Genomic DNA, 12,746 nt, shown 5'->3' on the forward strand with positions numbered 1-12,746 from the left:
TATTAACATTGCCAAAAATATACATGGTTTTATATACATAAACTCTGAGCAGTAGTACATCGTCCATGATAAAAAATATTTATAACATTTAAAGTATGAAACACCATAGATTTCGGTTATGGTGACTCTTTCCTCTGATAGACCATGGGATTGAAATATTGACCTACTGTTAAATCTGAATATTACAACCGTTTTATTATTCATAACTTTGCACACACAAGCATGAATATTTACTAGACATGATAATAAAGCCAATGTGTAATCTCTTTCCGTAATTAAGCTGAAACTGCTGTGATCCATCTCTTTAGGCTGTGACACCCACTTGATTTGGATACTATTTGGCATACTTTAGCCATGTACCTTGTCTGAGGTCATTCATTTGATGGAACTAACTAGTCTCTCATGATCACTTTGTGAATCAACATATCAAACATTTTCAAACATCTAGATGATAGGGACAGGAAGACAAAGTCACATTTTTGACTTCTGAATCCTTAGGTTTTTTATGAATCCCTTTCCACAAATGAATTGCCAACAATCTCATCCCTGTACATGTATGGCAACAAAATCACTTTCAGCATTGAAAAAAAAGAGCAAAAAATCTGCTTCATCCAACAAAGCTAAGAGCATAACCTAAACATCAGTTTTTAAATGTTCATTGATTTCTATGGTTTTTTGTTCTCAGAAGGCGATCCAACAAGTGTTGAGCAAATCCATGGGAAACACTTGGAATGAAGCTGAAGTTAGAGTTCTTGAGTGTCTCTCACATTTTCGTCAGTCCCATATGCTGCCCTCGGACCATCTGCAAATCAAAACAGAAATATGATCAGGACTTTAAAAATCATCATAAACAAGACTTCTTCCTATTATAAAAATCTTCAAAGCCATTTTAATATTTACATCTTGCCATGTAACCCCTGATATTAATCAAAGCACTTTGACATGTTTTTGTCAGTAGAATATAATTATGAGTATTTATCTGAATTTCCAAAGCTAACAAATAAGTTACAGCCTAGTCAGTATATGAGGAAAAGAAAACTGTGTGATGTTGTGTGATGTAAAGTGAGCTTCTCTTTCCTGCTAAAAACAATTTACACAGCATTGCATAATTTAAGCTACCATTAACTTTGGATGAGATATTTTGAGCTAGAATTCAGGTTGTATGGATCTGACTGTAAGCTGGTAAAGATATACAACAGACAGGCAGTGAGAAATTAAGATATTTTTCACAGATGCAGATTCAGTTAGTCCTCTATCTACAGTTAGTGATCTTTTCTGTCTATGTTTAACACACTGATACATGTGCACATATAAACACATCTGCACGTTACTCAAGTAGCCAATTCGTTATCCAAACCCAAACAAATGAATTAGTACATTTACTTGCTTTTTCATATCATTGAATGCTGTTTTATACTCAAGAGTATTTATTTATTTGTTTATTTGATTGGTGTTTTACGCCGTACTCAAGAATATTCACTTATACGACGGCGGCCAGTATTATGGTGGGTGGAAACCGGGCAGAGCCTGGGGGAAAACCACGACCATCCGCAGGTTGCTGACAGACCTTCCCACTTACAGCCGGAGAGGAAGCCAGCATGAGCTGGACTTGAACTCACAACGACCGCATTGGTGAGAGACTCCTGGGTCATTAAGCTGCGCTAGCGCGCTAACCAACTGAGCCACAGAGGCCTACTCAAGAGTACATCCAGCACATATACATATATATATACAGCTGTCTGGTTTACAGGAAGATAAATCCTCTCAGGGTCATATTTTAAACAGCCACTTGTAATACCTAAACAGACATACAAGATTAATACAGATAAACTAGTGAGAGCTGGTCAATAGCATACATATAATCATCAAAGGGCTTAAGCGGACAGCTCAGTTCAAAGATGCTTCCCAGGGTGGCGTTCACATATATACCAGAAGTTGGGAGAATAACGCTACAGTTTATAAATGATGCATGCTTTGTGTCATCCAAACAAACTACCAAAACAATTCATAAGTAAAGGTAGTGTTTCTGTTTTGACTGGAAAAGACAAAAAAACATGTTAGATTTGCTCCATTTGCATACAAGCGTAGGCTGTGAACTTTTATGCAATTCTCCAAACTTTTCTTATCTGTGCAAGCGCCCCCAAGCGGAAATTCCCTGAATGAGGAACCCGCTTAAGGCATACAGCAATAGTTTCCATCAATAAAATACAAAACAGACCACGGAAGTCTACTGAAGGGTCCTTATTAACCTAACAGTTACATATCTCATGTACAATGTAGATGTTCACATACATGCACTAATCTGAGGTGTGTTTAATCATCCTACAGCAGAGAATCCTCCTTTTGTCATCGCAAATGTATGTGGATGATGGACATGACTCTAGCAATAACACTGGAGAACAATATATCTGAACTGTGAAATATATCTGAAACTGTGAAGATGGCTGCACCAGCCATTTAGCTGTACACACAGCTCTAATGTAATCGCAGCTGTCCGCTCATTGATGTGATACCACTGTCCAAGTGTGAATGCAATTGGTTAAAGTACTCAACTTTTTGTTGGGAAACCAAGATGGCTGTAGGGGGTATCCTGTTTTTACGCACATATATGAAGCTGAAAACCTAGCCTGTCATTTTCTTTGATGATGTCATACCACTATTCAAGACTTTTGGACATTCGCCAGGACAATGTTATAAATGACTAGAAACCAAAGATCCTCGCAGTGCACACATTTTTTTCATGCACACGTCTGATAACCAATCCTAGTCGACCTAGCTTTCATTTATGTCACTCGACTGTCCAAGAAGACAAGATTATTGAAGACAAGCGGTCACAATGTCGAATTATTGCTCAGACAAAGTCCAGGCAGTCGCATTGTTTTCAGTTGATGACACAAACTTCATCTATATGTACTCATGATAAGACTGTTAACACTATTTAACTCTTAACTCTATAGTTTTATAGTTTGGCTGTTGCCAACAATCTGGAAACAAAACCCTACTGAGTATACACATTTGAAAAATTTCAGCCAGCAACACTGACAGCCACGCAAATTCTGTAAAAGTGATCATAGTTTTGAGTTCATATGATGAGATGTTTATGACCACACTGAATTATGCTAAATGTTTGTTTTTCAAAGAAACAACTGCCCATAAAAATGCTACATGCTGAAGAGATTTAAGTGCTGTCTGATTATACTAAATTATAATGAACCGTCTGAGTTCAAAAACACTGTGAGTCTATGGTGTATATAGCACACCTGTTTGCACACACACAATTTATTAGTCACAATCATTATACTTGTAGAACGGAAAACAGGTACAAAAGTTAGTGGACAGAAACTGCAAGATTACCGTATCATGACCATCGTTAAGTTCCCCTTTTACTAATCGGCCTTCCTTTTGCCTGCAATGAGCATTGATGATATACACATCATAGAAAACAGATAGGGAAGAAGCAAAAGAACTTTAAAAATACACAGATTACTTTCAGAATCAACCTGATAAGACTAGATATGTATGTATGTGGATGTATAACTGGAAAGAAGATTGATTGTCCATGCATGGAACAAGTCCAACACTTAACGTGGTGAAGAAAACCTGCAACTGAATTTCAGTCAGGAGAGGAGTAGGGAGTGAATTTACTTTCACAACTCTTGCATTGTTTATAGTATTATACAATGCTTTAACCGAAACAACTGCAGAGCTATTTCAGATTTTGCCCTAAAGAAGATAGGCACACTCAAAACATTTTTAGCTGTAAGAATGCCCATGAAATCTGGATTTCATTACAGAATTGGTGTATGATACAATAAAACTTTATGGGAAATATAATTTCAAAAACTATACATGCTGTTGCCATGATAATAAAACGTACATGCAAACAACTCTGACAATGACATGCATTTGTAAAGGAGTACCGCAGCTGCGCAGCGAAATTTTGCTTTTATGACACCAAATCTACTGTTTTTTCTGGAGATGACAACAAAAAGCCTCACTCATATCTTTTCCAAGACCTTTTCACCAACTGCCTTTCCTTTCAAGCCTGTATGTATGTACTTACTAAACTGCACGTATTAAAAAACCAACTGTATCATCAAAACACTTATTCATTTATTTATTTAATTGATTGTTGTTTTATGCCGTACTCAAGAATATTTCACTTATACGACGGCAGCCACCATTATGGTGGGAGCAAACCGGGCAGAGTCCGGGGAAAACCCATGACCATCCACAGGTTGCTGGCAGACCTTCCCACATACATCAAAACACTTGTATATAAGCATATAAACTATGGACGTAACGTAACACTTACTTCTGTTTCCTCAGATGGAGTATAAGGACCAGCACTATCATGATGATAAGCAGTAAAATGAGTATAGCTACGACGATGATGAGAGCCAGCTCCAGATCTGTGTACTGGGAAAGGATTCGGTCAGTTGTCACTGTACAGGCTGTCAAATACAAGCAATCCTCACAAGTCACATGTACATAGGCCTACATATGGGTTAATCTTTATCATTTTCACAACACATCACATTAGAGAAAGCGAACAGCATTACGAAATTCAAATATCTACGATGCCATTTATTTAATTGGTGTTTTATTGCGTTCTAAAGAATAGTTTACTTTCATATGGCACCACCTGATTGGTCAAGTGTCATCATCCTGGAATATTCATTAGTTGGTTAGCATCACATGACAGAATACATGAAAGAGAAGGAGACACCATTTTTCCTTTCCCATGTGGCCAAATATTTATCATACAATATGTGAATCTTTACCTCCTTCCCTTGGCCCAACTGTAAAACCATCATAAAATTTGGTCTCTGTACACCCAGCTGCAGTGCAGGTGAAGCCTTTAATGCTGAAAGTGAAGAGAAATGCTTGACCATAAGTATAGCTCTACATTACATGGTATCTTCATGAGACAAGCTCAAGGTACAGATCCGCATGACCCCACTCTCATTTAGGGTCTGAGGGCTGTGTTGTGATTGGACATCAGAGATCCTTGACAAGTGAAGTATATCAACAGTATGTTAATATTGATCAGCTGAGGTTCTACATCCGCAAATTTGTTATGTACATGTATATGTATATATTCTGTTCCATTAACTTGATCAAAACAACTGTAACTGATGAGAATACAGTAAAATTGAAAAAAAACCCCAAAATGAGTGATTTTGAGACAGGAAAGGAAACTATTACGTATATGTTTAGACTGTACCTGTACTGTTTGGAAGGATCTAACTCTCCATTGCAAAACTCTGTGTTAAGACCAGTACACTGGCCATCCTGCCCAACAGTGAAGATGGCCTGGGACATGCTAGAATCTGAAATCAACAGACAATTAATGTATACCAACAGCGCTCATATCCACTGAAGACAGATATCACAGAAATTATCAAGTTTGAAGTAAAAAAAAACATGACCATTCACGCCCATATTCTCTGGTGCTGATTGACAACAGATGATCTGATGTATGTGTATATGCATGTATACCACTATTACATACAGTCACCAGTTATTAAATATGATGAAGAAAATAACTTGTATACACTAATACTTGTGTATTCTGTAGGAATCGAAATGCAAGAGTTTTGATAGTTCTGTTTATCTGGCTATCTATTGGACTGATCTGAACATCCCAAAATGGCCCATGAGCAGGGCATTTTAGGTCAGAAAACTGAACTTTACAATTGCATGTGTAATGTTCTTCTCTCCATGTCTCAACTATCATGACATCATCTCAATTTTAGAACAAGGGAGAGCTCAGTTGGAAGAGCAACTTACCAAGATTCCAGTCTTTAGGCGTAGCTCTGTACGCGGCTGTCTGACCTTTGTTGGCATCATTCCAGTTTGTGTATTTACTGTAATACTCTGGTGATTGTCCATTCATTACAGGATCTGCAAAATCCAGCATACATGGTCACATACACTGATCTCTGGTGTCATGACCCGATCACTTCATCACCTTTAGCACACAACATGGTCACACACACTGATTTTTCATTTCATGACCCAATTACTTCATCACCCCCATAAAATTTATGTCTTAGCACCATAAGTTATATATTACAACCTATATTTGCTTCCAAATATGCTCTTCCTCAAGCAAAGTTTTTATCAGTTAAGGGATACCCAGTACTAGCTATAGGTAATGTGGACACCTTATACTTCTAGTCATAGGCCTACCTGAGGCTACTTCAGAATTTTTAACCACTAAGCCATAGTCAACGATTTCTCCATGAGAACTGTCCATGAAGAAAGTTGGGTTAACAGAAACTGTGAGTTGATTGGAGCCGTCTTGGTCTGTAACCAGGGTAACCACAGGTGGATAATCTTTCTGTGGCAATGGAGGGGCTGCAATGCAAGAAAACACACAGTTAACATATATATAATTGACATATTTTTCAGCACACATTTAAATTAAAATTACATATGCACCATTTTTTGCATACTAAAACGCATCTATCTTAAACCGTTTTTCAGAAATTGCATCAACATATATTTGTTAGTGCAGACCTACCCACAGTGTAATACTCAACTCATGTAAATTTCAATATCATTAAAGAGAACATAAAATTTGCCACTAAATATATATACATAGAAAAAATGATATAGGACACAGTTATCACAGAAAATTATGTAAAAATTCTATAAAGTCTTGAAAGCTGAGAAGAAGCCATGTTGTAGAAGAACTTATGAACTTGGCCAATCAGTAGTGCTTAAAGTGTCATGTGATAATTGGCTGTCATGTCAACTTATGAACTTGGCCAATCACTAGAATTGAAAGTGTCATGTGACAATTGGCTGTCATGTCAACTTACGAACTTGGCCAATCACTAGAGTTGAAAGTGTCATGTGATAATTGGCTGTCATGTCAAAAAAACCTATTAGCTCTTGATTGTCAGTGTGGTGTCTTATAATGGATAGACAGATATCGATGCAGCATATTGAATTTTGCGCTTAGTTTAAGTGTTAACGTGATGCTTTTGAGCCACACATTCATGAGCAGGGAATTCAGAATGGCTGCCTGAGTCACAATGTGTGCATGTTTGACAGGACACTGCAGTAACTTGCCAAGGTGAGCTAACAAAAAAACCACCTCGGGAGAGTCATTGCTTGAAGAAAAATATTGTGACTTTGCATTATTTTTCCTTAGTACAGTCAGATTTATTACGAAGATATCTTTTGTTATCAATCGCAAGGTCCTGTTATGTTTGGTAAATTCCCTGAAGTAGGTACAGCAAGCTAGGCCAAATGCTGACACCCATGCAGGACAAGGACCAGCAGAACCTCTAAAACATTGTGCTTGTGTCCACGAACATTGCCCTGACCGAGTGACAAACTAAAAGAAACATTGGCCCCTTGAACACGAAACAGAGCTAATACTCTGTGGTCGGACATCAGGCGTTTTTGTTTGTATTTTCTCAGTGTCACATTGTTTAATACCGATGATACAGGAGAGCTCCTAGGTTTTGTGACATCACTCAAGATTGCCACAACATGGCAAAATGGCGTCACCAAATAAGTGGCTAAGTATTGATAATTGTTTGCTATTTATTTTGTTAATAAGCATTGTAGAACTATTAACATATTTTTAGAACATTTCTGACATACTACTACTAAATGATTAATTTTACTTTATTGGCTGACTTCATGTTCACTTTAAAATTGGGTAAAAACCCCAAAAATATGAAGTAAATAAATCACACCATGACAATAGTGGTAATTTGAGTAAACAAACTAAATATCTATCTCACAAGATTACGCCACAAACACCCACTGCACCCATCAAGAATGTGTAAGATCACAGAAATGAAGCTGTAACAGACAAGACAAGTTGTTACACAGAATAAGGTTCTTACGTCCTATTTCAGAAGCAAAGGTGACATTTTGTGTTACGTTTCCAACCAGGCCTGTTGCTGTCAATGCTCCAACCTACAATGTAAACATCACCATATTGGGAGTCGATGACATGATGTAACAAAACGTGATGCTAAGATACTGTAGGTAAACTTTAGTTCAATTTTATTTATTTATTTATTTATTTGATTGGTGTTTTACGCCGTACTCAAGAATATTTCACTTATACGACGGCAGCCAGCATTATGGTGGGTGGAAACCTGGCAGAGCCTGGGGGGAAACCCACGACCATCCACAGGTTGCTGGCAGACCTTCCCACGTACGGCCGAAGAGGAAGCCAGCACGAGCTGGACTTGAACTCACAGCGCCCGCATTGGTGAGAGACTGCTAGGTCATCACGCTGCGCTAGCGCGCTTAGTTCAATTTTATGAGGATACACTTACATCATCATTTTCAATTTGTCAACATATTTATTTAATACTGTATTTCACTTAAAATTTAGTAATTTTTAAATGACAGATATTGGTCGATTCTGATTCATTCAACCAGTACCTTATAGAGCCACCTAAGCATTTTTCTTTTACATGTGATTAATTTCTTATCGCACAAACTTATGTGTTGACATCAAACACATCATTTTTATTTATTTTTTACATGCCAAGCTTTAGGTGAAATGCAGCACTTCACATTGAACAACAAGAAAAACCACAACCATTTACCAAATATGCATTCAGATTATTATGTAATGTATTAGAAATGGATTTAATATTGACTATATAGAAATAGACTGTAGTGAAGTTAGTTGACAGCTGTCTAACCTGTATGCTGTAGTTGTACTCTGGTTTGATGGGAATGTCAGTCATCAGGTGGCCATCGATAAATGTAATACCAGACAGCTCTCGGATGATTGTCTCTTCATAGAGCCCAGTCCCATTGGAGTTGGTGCCATTCTTGCCAGTATCAGGCTGTGAAATATGAATAGGGTGTGAAATGTTAATGTCTAGAGCCTTGGAACGAATATGGCACTTCTTCTCAAAGGTTGGAAAAAGACATCCAAAAAGGATGATAATTAAGGTAGAGCCCAATATAAAGCCTTATCAAGATTGAAAAAATAATTGTTTTTGACCTGTTCAACAAATAAGAACTACATGTAAGTGTTTTTCTTGGTATGAATAGGACTGCCTCAAATTACATGTATATCCAGTGGCTTCTTTGAAAAACTGCTTATGTTTTAAAGAGAAAGGTGTAACAGTCAAGAAATCCACTGCAATGATGATGGCCATCAAAGTTACTTAATCAGACCAGGTCTGGTGATGCTACACAGTTCATCAGGGGATGCTGGAGTCGTACTGCAAATTTTTTGGCAAATCATGACCCCAAAATTTCCTGAGGACAGTGCGCCCTGCTAGGATCGTGTTTTACGATGTAACATATAGTTTTCCCGAATGAAGAACTCTTATATCCAGAAATTTAGGTTTTGGGGCATGCTGATTTTATTTATTTATTTCACTGTTTTTTAACACCATACTAAACAATTTTTCACTTACATGATGTCAGTTTTATGGTTTGAGTAAAAAAGAAAACACCATTTTCGATGGACATTAAGTTGCAAAAACAACTTTGTCAAGGGCTTAGGGTCACCAAGGCTGCATGAACAAAGAGAGCTCATTCCCTATCCATGATCAGGATTGAACCTGGACCTTTTGGGTCCTTGTGATTTCAAGACAAGTCCCTTTAGCCACGACTTGCTCCCTCATGTGTAAAGTAAACCTTTTCAATTCAAGCATACTCTGAGAGAAGAAGCAGCGAAAATTGCTCACAGTATAAAATGCTCTCATTTAACCTGCTAAAACTAGTGGGTAATAAGAAAGTTTGACGATTTTTTATTGAATACGTTTGCAAAGAATTCATGCTGATACATTCACAGTATTAGCATAAAAACCTTGTGCTTAATAAATACGAAATTGTTATTCGTAAGAAATGCCACTTAAACAGTTAAATATATTGAATTGATGATATAATTTTAAGTATACATTAAACACATGTCAGATATAACATCATTAGCGAGTAACAACGTAGTGAATTGTCTCACCTCCTCTCTCCAGTAACGGATAATATAACCTGTGATGTTTGCTCCCAGCTGGTCTTGTCCTGGATAATCCCAGACCAGTCGCACAGCAGAGTAGTTATAGGGGATTGTCTGAACTCTAAAATTCCTCACAGCTCCAGGCGCTGACAATGAATAAAATGTAGTTGTAACAGCGAGAGTGAAGAGTATGAGGTGCTGACAATGAATAGAGTGTAGTTGTAACAGCGAGAGTGAAGAGTATGAGGTGCTGACATTGAATAAAGTGTAGTTGTTACAGCGAGAGTGAAGAGTATGAGGTACTGACAATGAATAAAGTGTAGTTGTTACAGTGAGAGTGAGGAGTATGAGGCACTGACAATAAATAAAGTGTAGTTGTAATAGCGGGAGTGAAGAAGGTGAGGTGCAGACAATGAATAAAGTGTAGTTGTAACAGGTAGAGTGAAGAGTATGAGGTGATGACAATGAATAAAATGTAGTTGTAATTGGGAGAGTGAGGAGTATGAGGTGCTGACAATGATTAAAGTGTAGTTGTAAGAGCGGGAGTGAAGAGTATGAGGTACTGACAATGAATAAAGTGTAGTTGTAACAGTGATAGTGAAAATTATGAGGTGCTGCCAATGAATAAAGTGTAGTTGTAATAGCGAGAATATGAGGCGCTGACAATAAATAAAGTGTAGTTGTAATAGCGAGAGTGAAGAGTATGAGGTGCTGACAATGAATAAAGTGTAGTTGTTACAGCGAGAGTGAAGAGTATGAGGTGCTGACAATGAATAAACTGTAGTTGTAACAGCGAGAGTGAAGAGTATGAGGTTCTGACAATGAATAAAGTGTAGTTGTAATAGCGAGAGTGAAGAGTATGAAGCGCTGACAATGAATAAAATGTAGTTGTAACAGCGAGAGTGAAGAGTATGAGGTGCTGACAATGAATAAAGTGTAGTTGTAACAGCGAGAGTGAAGAGTATGAGGTGCTGACAATAAATAAAGTGTAGTTGTACAGTGAGAGTGAAGAGTATGAGGTGCTGACAATGAATAAACTGTAGTTGTAACAGGGAGAGTGAAGAGTATGAGGTGCTGACAATGAATAAACTGTAGTTGTAACAGGGAGAGTGAAGATTATGAGGTGCTGACAATGAATAAAGTGTAGTTGTAACAGCGAGAGTGAAGAGTATGAGGTGCTGACAATGAATAAAGTGTAGTTGTAACAGGGAGAGTGAAGAGTATGACAGTTCATCTCTAACATAAATAAACAACGCGGCTGTGCTAACCATTATATTTGGTAGAAAGTATTAAAAACCTGTACAAATGAGTTTTTTTTGAGTTTTTAGAAATACATGGACAAATTTTAAGCAGACCTTTTACTGTTTACAGGTTGTGGGTATGCGTTTAAGGTGGCATCAGCCCCTCATGTAAATCTAAGTGTTTTCTTTTCAGTGCTTTTCTGAAGTTTTTGACTTCAGATGAACATTATAACATTAGTAACAAAATAATCCTTACTTCTCCATAATTTGTCATTTATTCATCACTGAGGAAATTACATTTTTAAACATAGCTAGAATCGCTACTTGGACCTTGAACACTTTCTTGGTACAGCAGAGCTACTAGTGCAGAAAACTGGCTGAGGCCACTCCACAAATTACTAGTACATGTAACAACTTTCTGAACGAAAACCCAACAATCTGGTTTGGCGTGTTTAGCTACATGTACAGGAACTGAAGGTGTTGTTTGTGATGATTAGACGGATAATGCATGTAAAGTTTACCTGTCAACTGTATTTAATGTACCTCCTATTTTTTGAGAGACCAGCTGGTTGAATTTTCTAGACATCCAAAACATGTATACAGCGTCAGATGTTACTTGTTCAGAACACACTACTAGAAGCTATGCTATATCCAGACAGTGTAAATCATAAATAATAATTATGCTACCTTAAACCACTTTCTGAGTGAAGTCCAAAACATTTGACCTGAACTCTTATTTGTCTAAATACAATGGAATAAAAAACGCTTAACAGCAAATTTGTCCAACAACCATAAATGTCTAAAAATAAAGCACGCACATGAAGACCATAAATGTGGGTTGTGGTTAATGGATTACAGCCAGTTTCACTGACAGTTAAACTGATAATACTAATGTCAAATTACATCATACATGTTAATACTTGGGCCCAGAACAAACACAAATTCCTCTGGGACAGTCTAACACATCTAACACATCTATCTAACATTTATCTAACACATACCTGATTCTGGTGTCTGGAAGACTGTGTCATTAGACTGAAGTGAGCCCATCTCTGTGGAGGCCACAACAATAAACCTATAACTCCAGAACGACTGGCTGATTGTGATAAAACAGTGCGTCAAATTACCACTGACCGAAGCAGCATCTGAAGAAGATCACACAAAACAATATAGATAACAGAAAAATATAGGTATCAGAAAATGGCAGAATATTATGTTTCTGAAAATGGTAATTTAGTTCCATAACTGAAACTGCACTCAAAATTGCCTACAGATGGAAACTTAACAATTAACTTCAGCTTCTGTTTCTTGTCTCAAACTTCCTCAACTTCGGCAATAAATCTTATAATTCGCTAATCAAATTATGTTTTCTGTATTTAACAAGAATGGTTTAAATTATTGTCTTTCAATAAATATCACACTTGCACCTGTGGTAATAAAATGATTCAAAGGCTTGCAAAATTTATAACGCAATTTACAAATTTTAAGAGCTTAATGTCACCGACTTTAAACGTTAAACTTACTCAGAATTTTGTGAAAGGTAGTTATTT

General features: G+C 37.1%; 2 long non-coding RNA genes across 2 annotated transcripts; both read right to left on the minus strand.

The window, feature by feature from the left end:
- Positions 1 to 405: 405 nt before the first annotated feature.
- On the minus strand, positions 406 to 4,456 carry LOC135461962 (uncharacterized). The gene is made up of 3 exons (XR_010443416.1): positions 4,316 to 4,456; positions 3,355 to 3,406; positions 406 to 802 (listed from the first exon to the last, which is right to left on the minus strand). It is a non-coding gene; the product is annotated as an uncharacterized LOC135461962 (long non-coding RNA).
- A 1,817-nt stretch (positions 4,457 to 6,273) lies between these two features.
- LOC135470898 (uncharacterized) lies at positions 6,274 to 8,773 on the minus strand. The gene is made up of 3 exons (XR_010444405.1): positions 8,688 to 8,773; positions 7,872 to 7,944; positions 6,274 to 6,363 (listed from the first exon to the last, which is right to left on the minus strand). It is a non-coding gene; the product is annotated as an uncharacterized LOC135470898 (long non-coding RNA).
- Between the last annotated feature and the right edge of the window lie 3,973 nt (positions 8,774 to 12,746).

Source organism: Liolophura sinensis, chromosome 1 (assembly GCF_032854445.1).
Source record: "Liolophura sinensis isolate JHLJ2023 chromosome 1, CUHK_Ljap_v2, whole genome shotgun sequence".
In the NCBI taxonomy this organism is placed as follows: domain Eukaryota; kingdom Metazoa; phylum Mollusca; class Polyplacophora; order Chitonida; family Chitonidae; genus Liolophura; species Liolophura sinensis.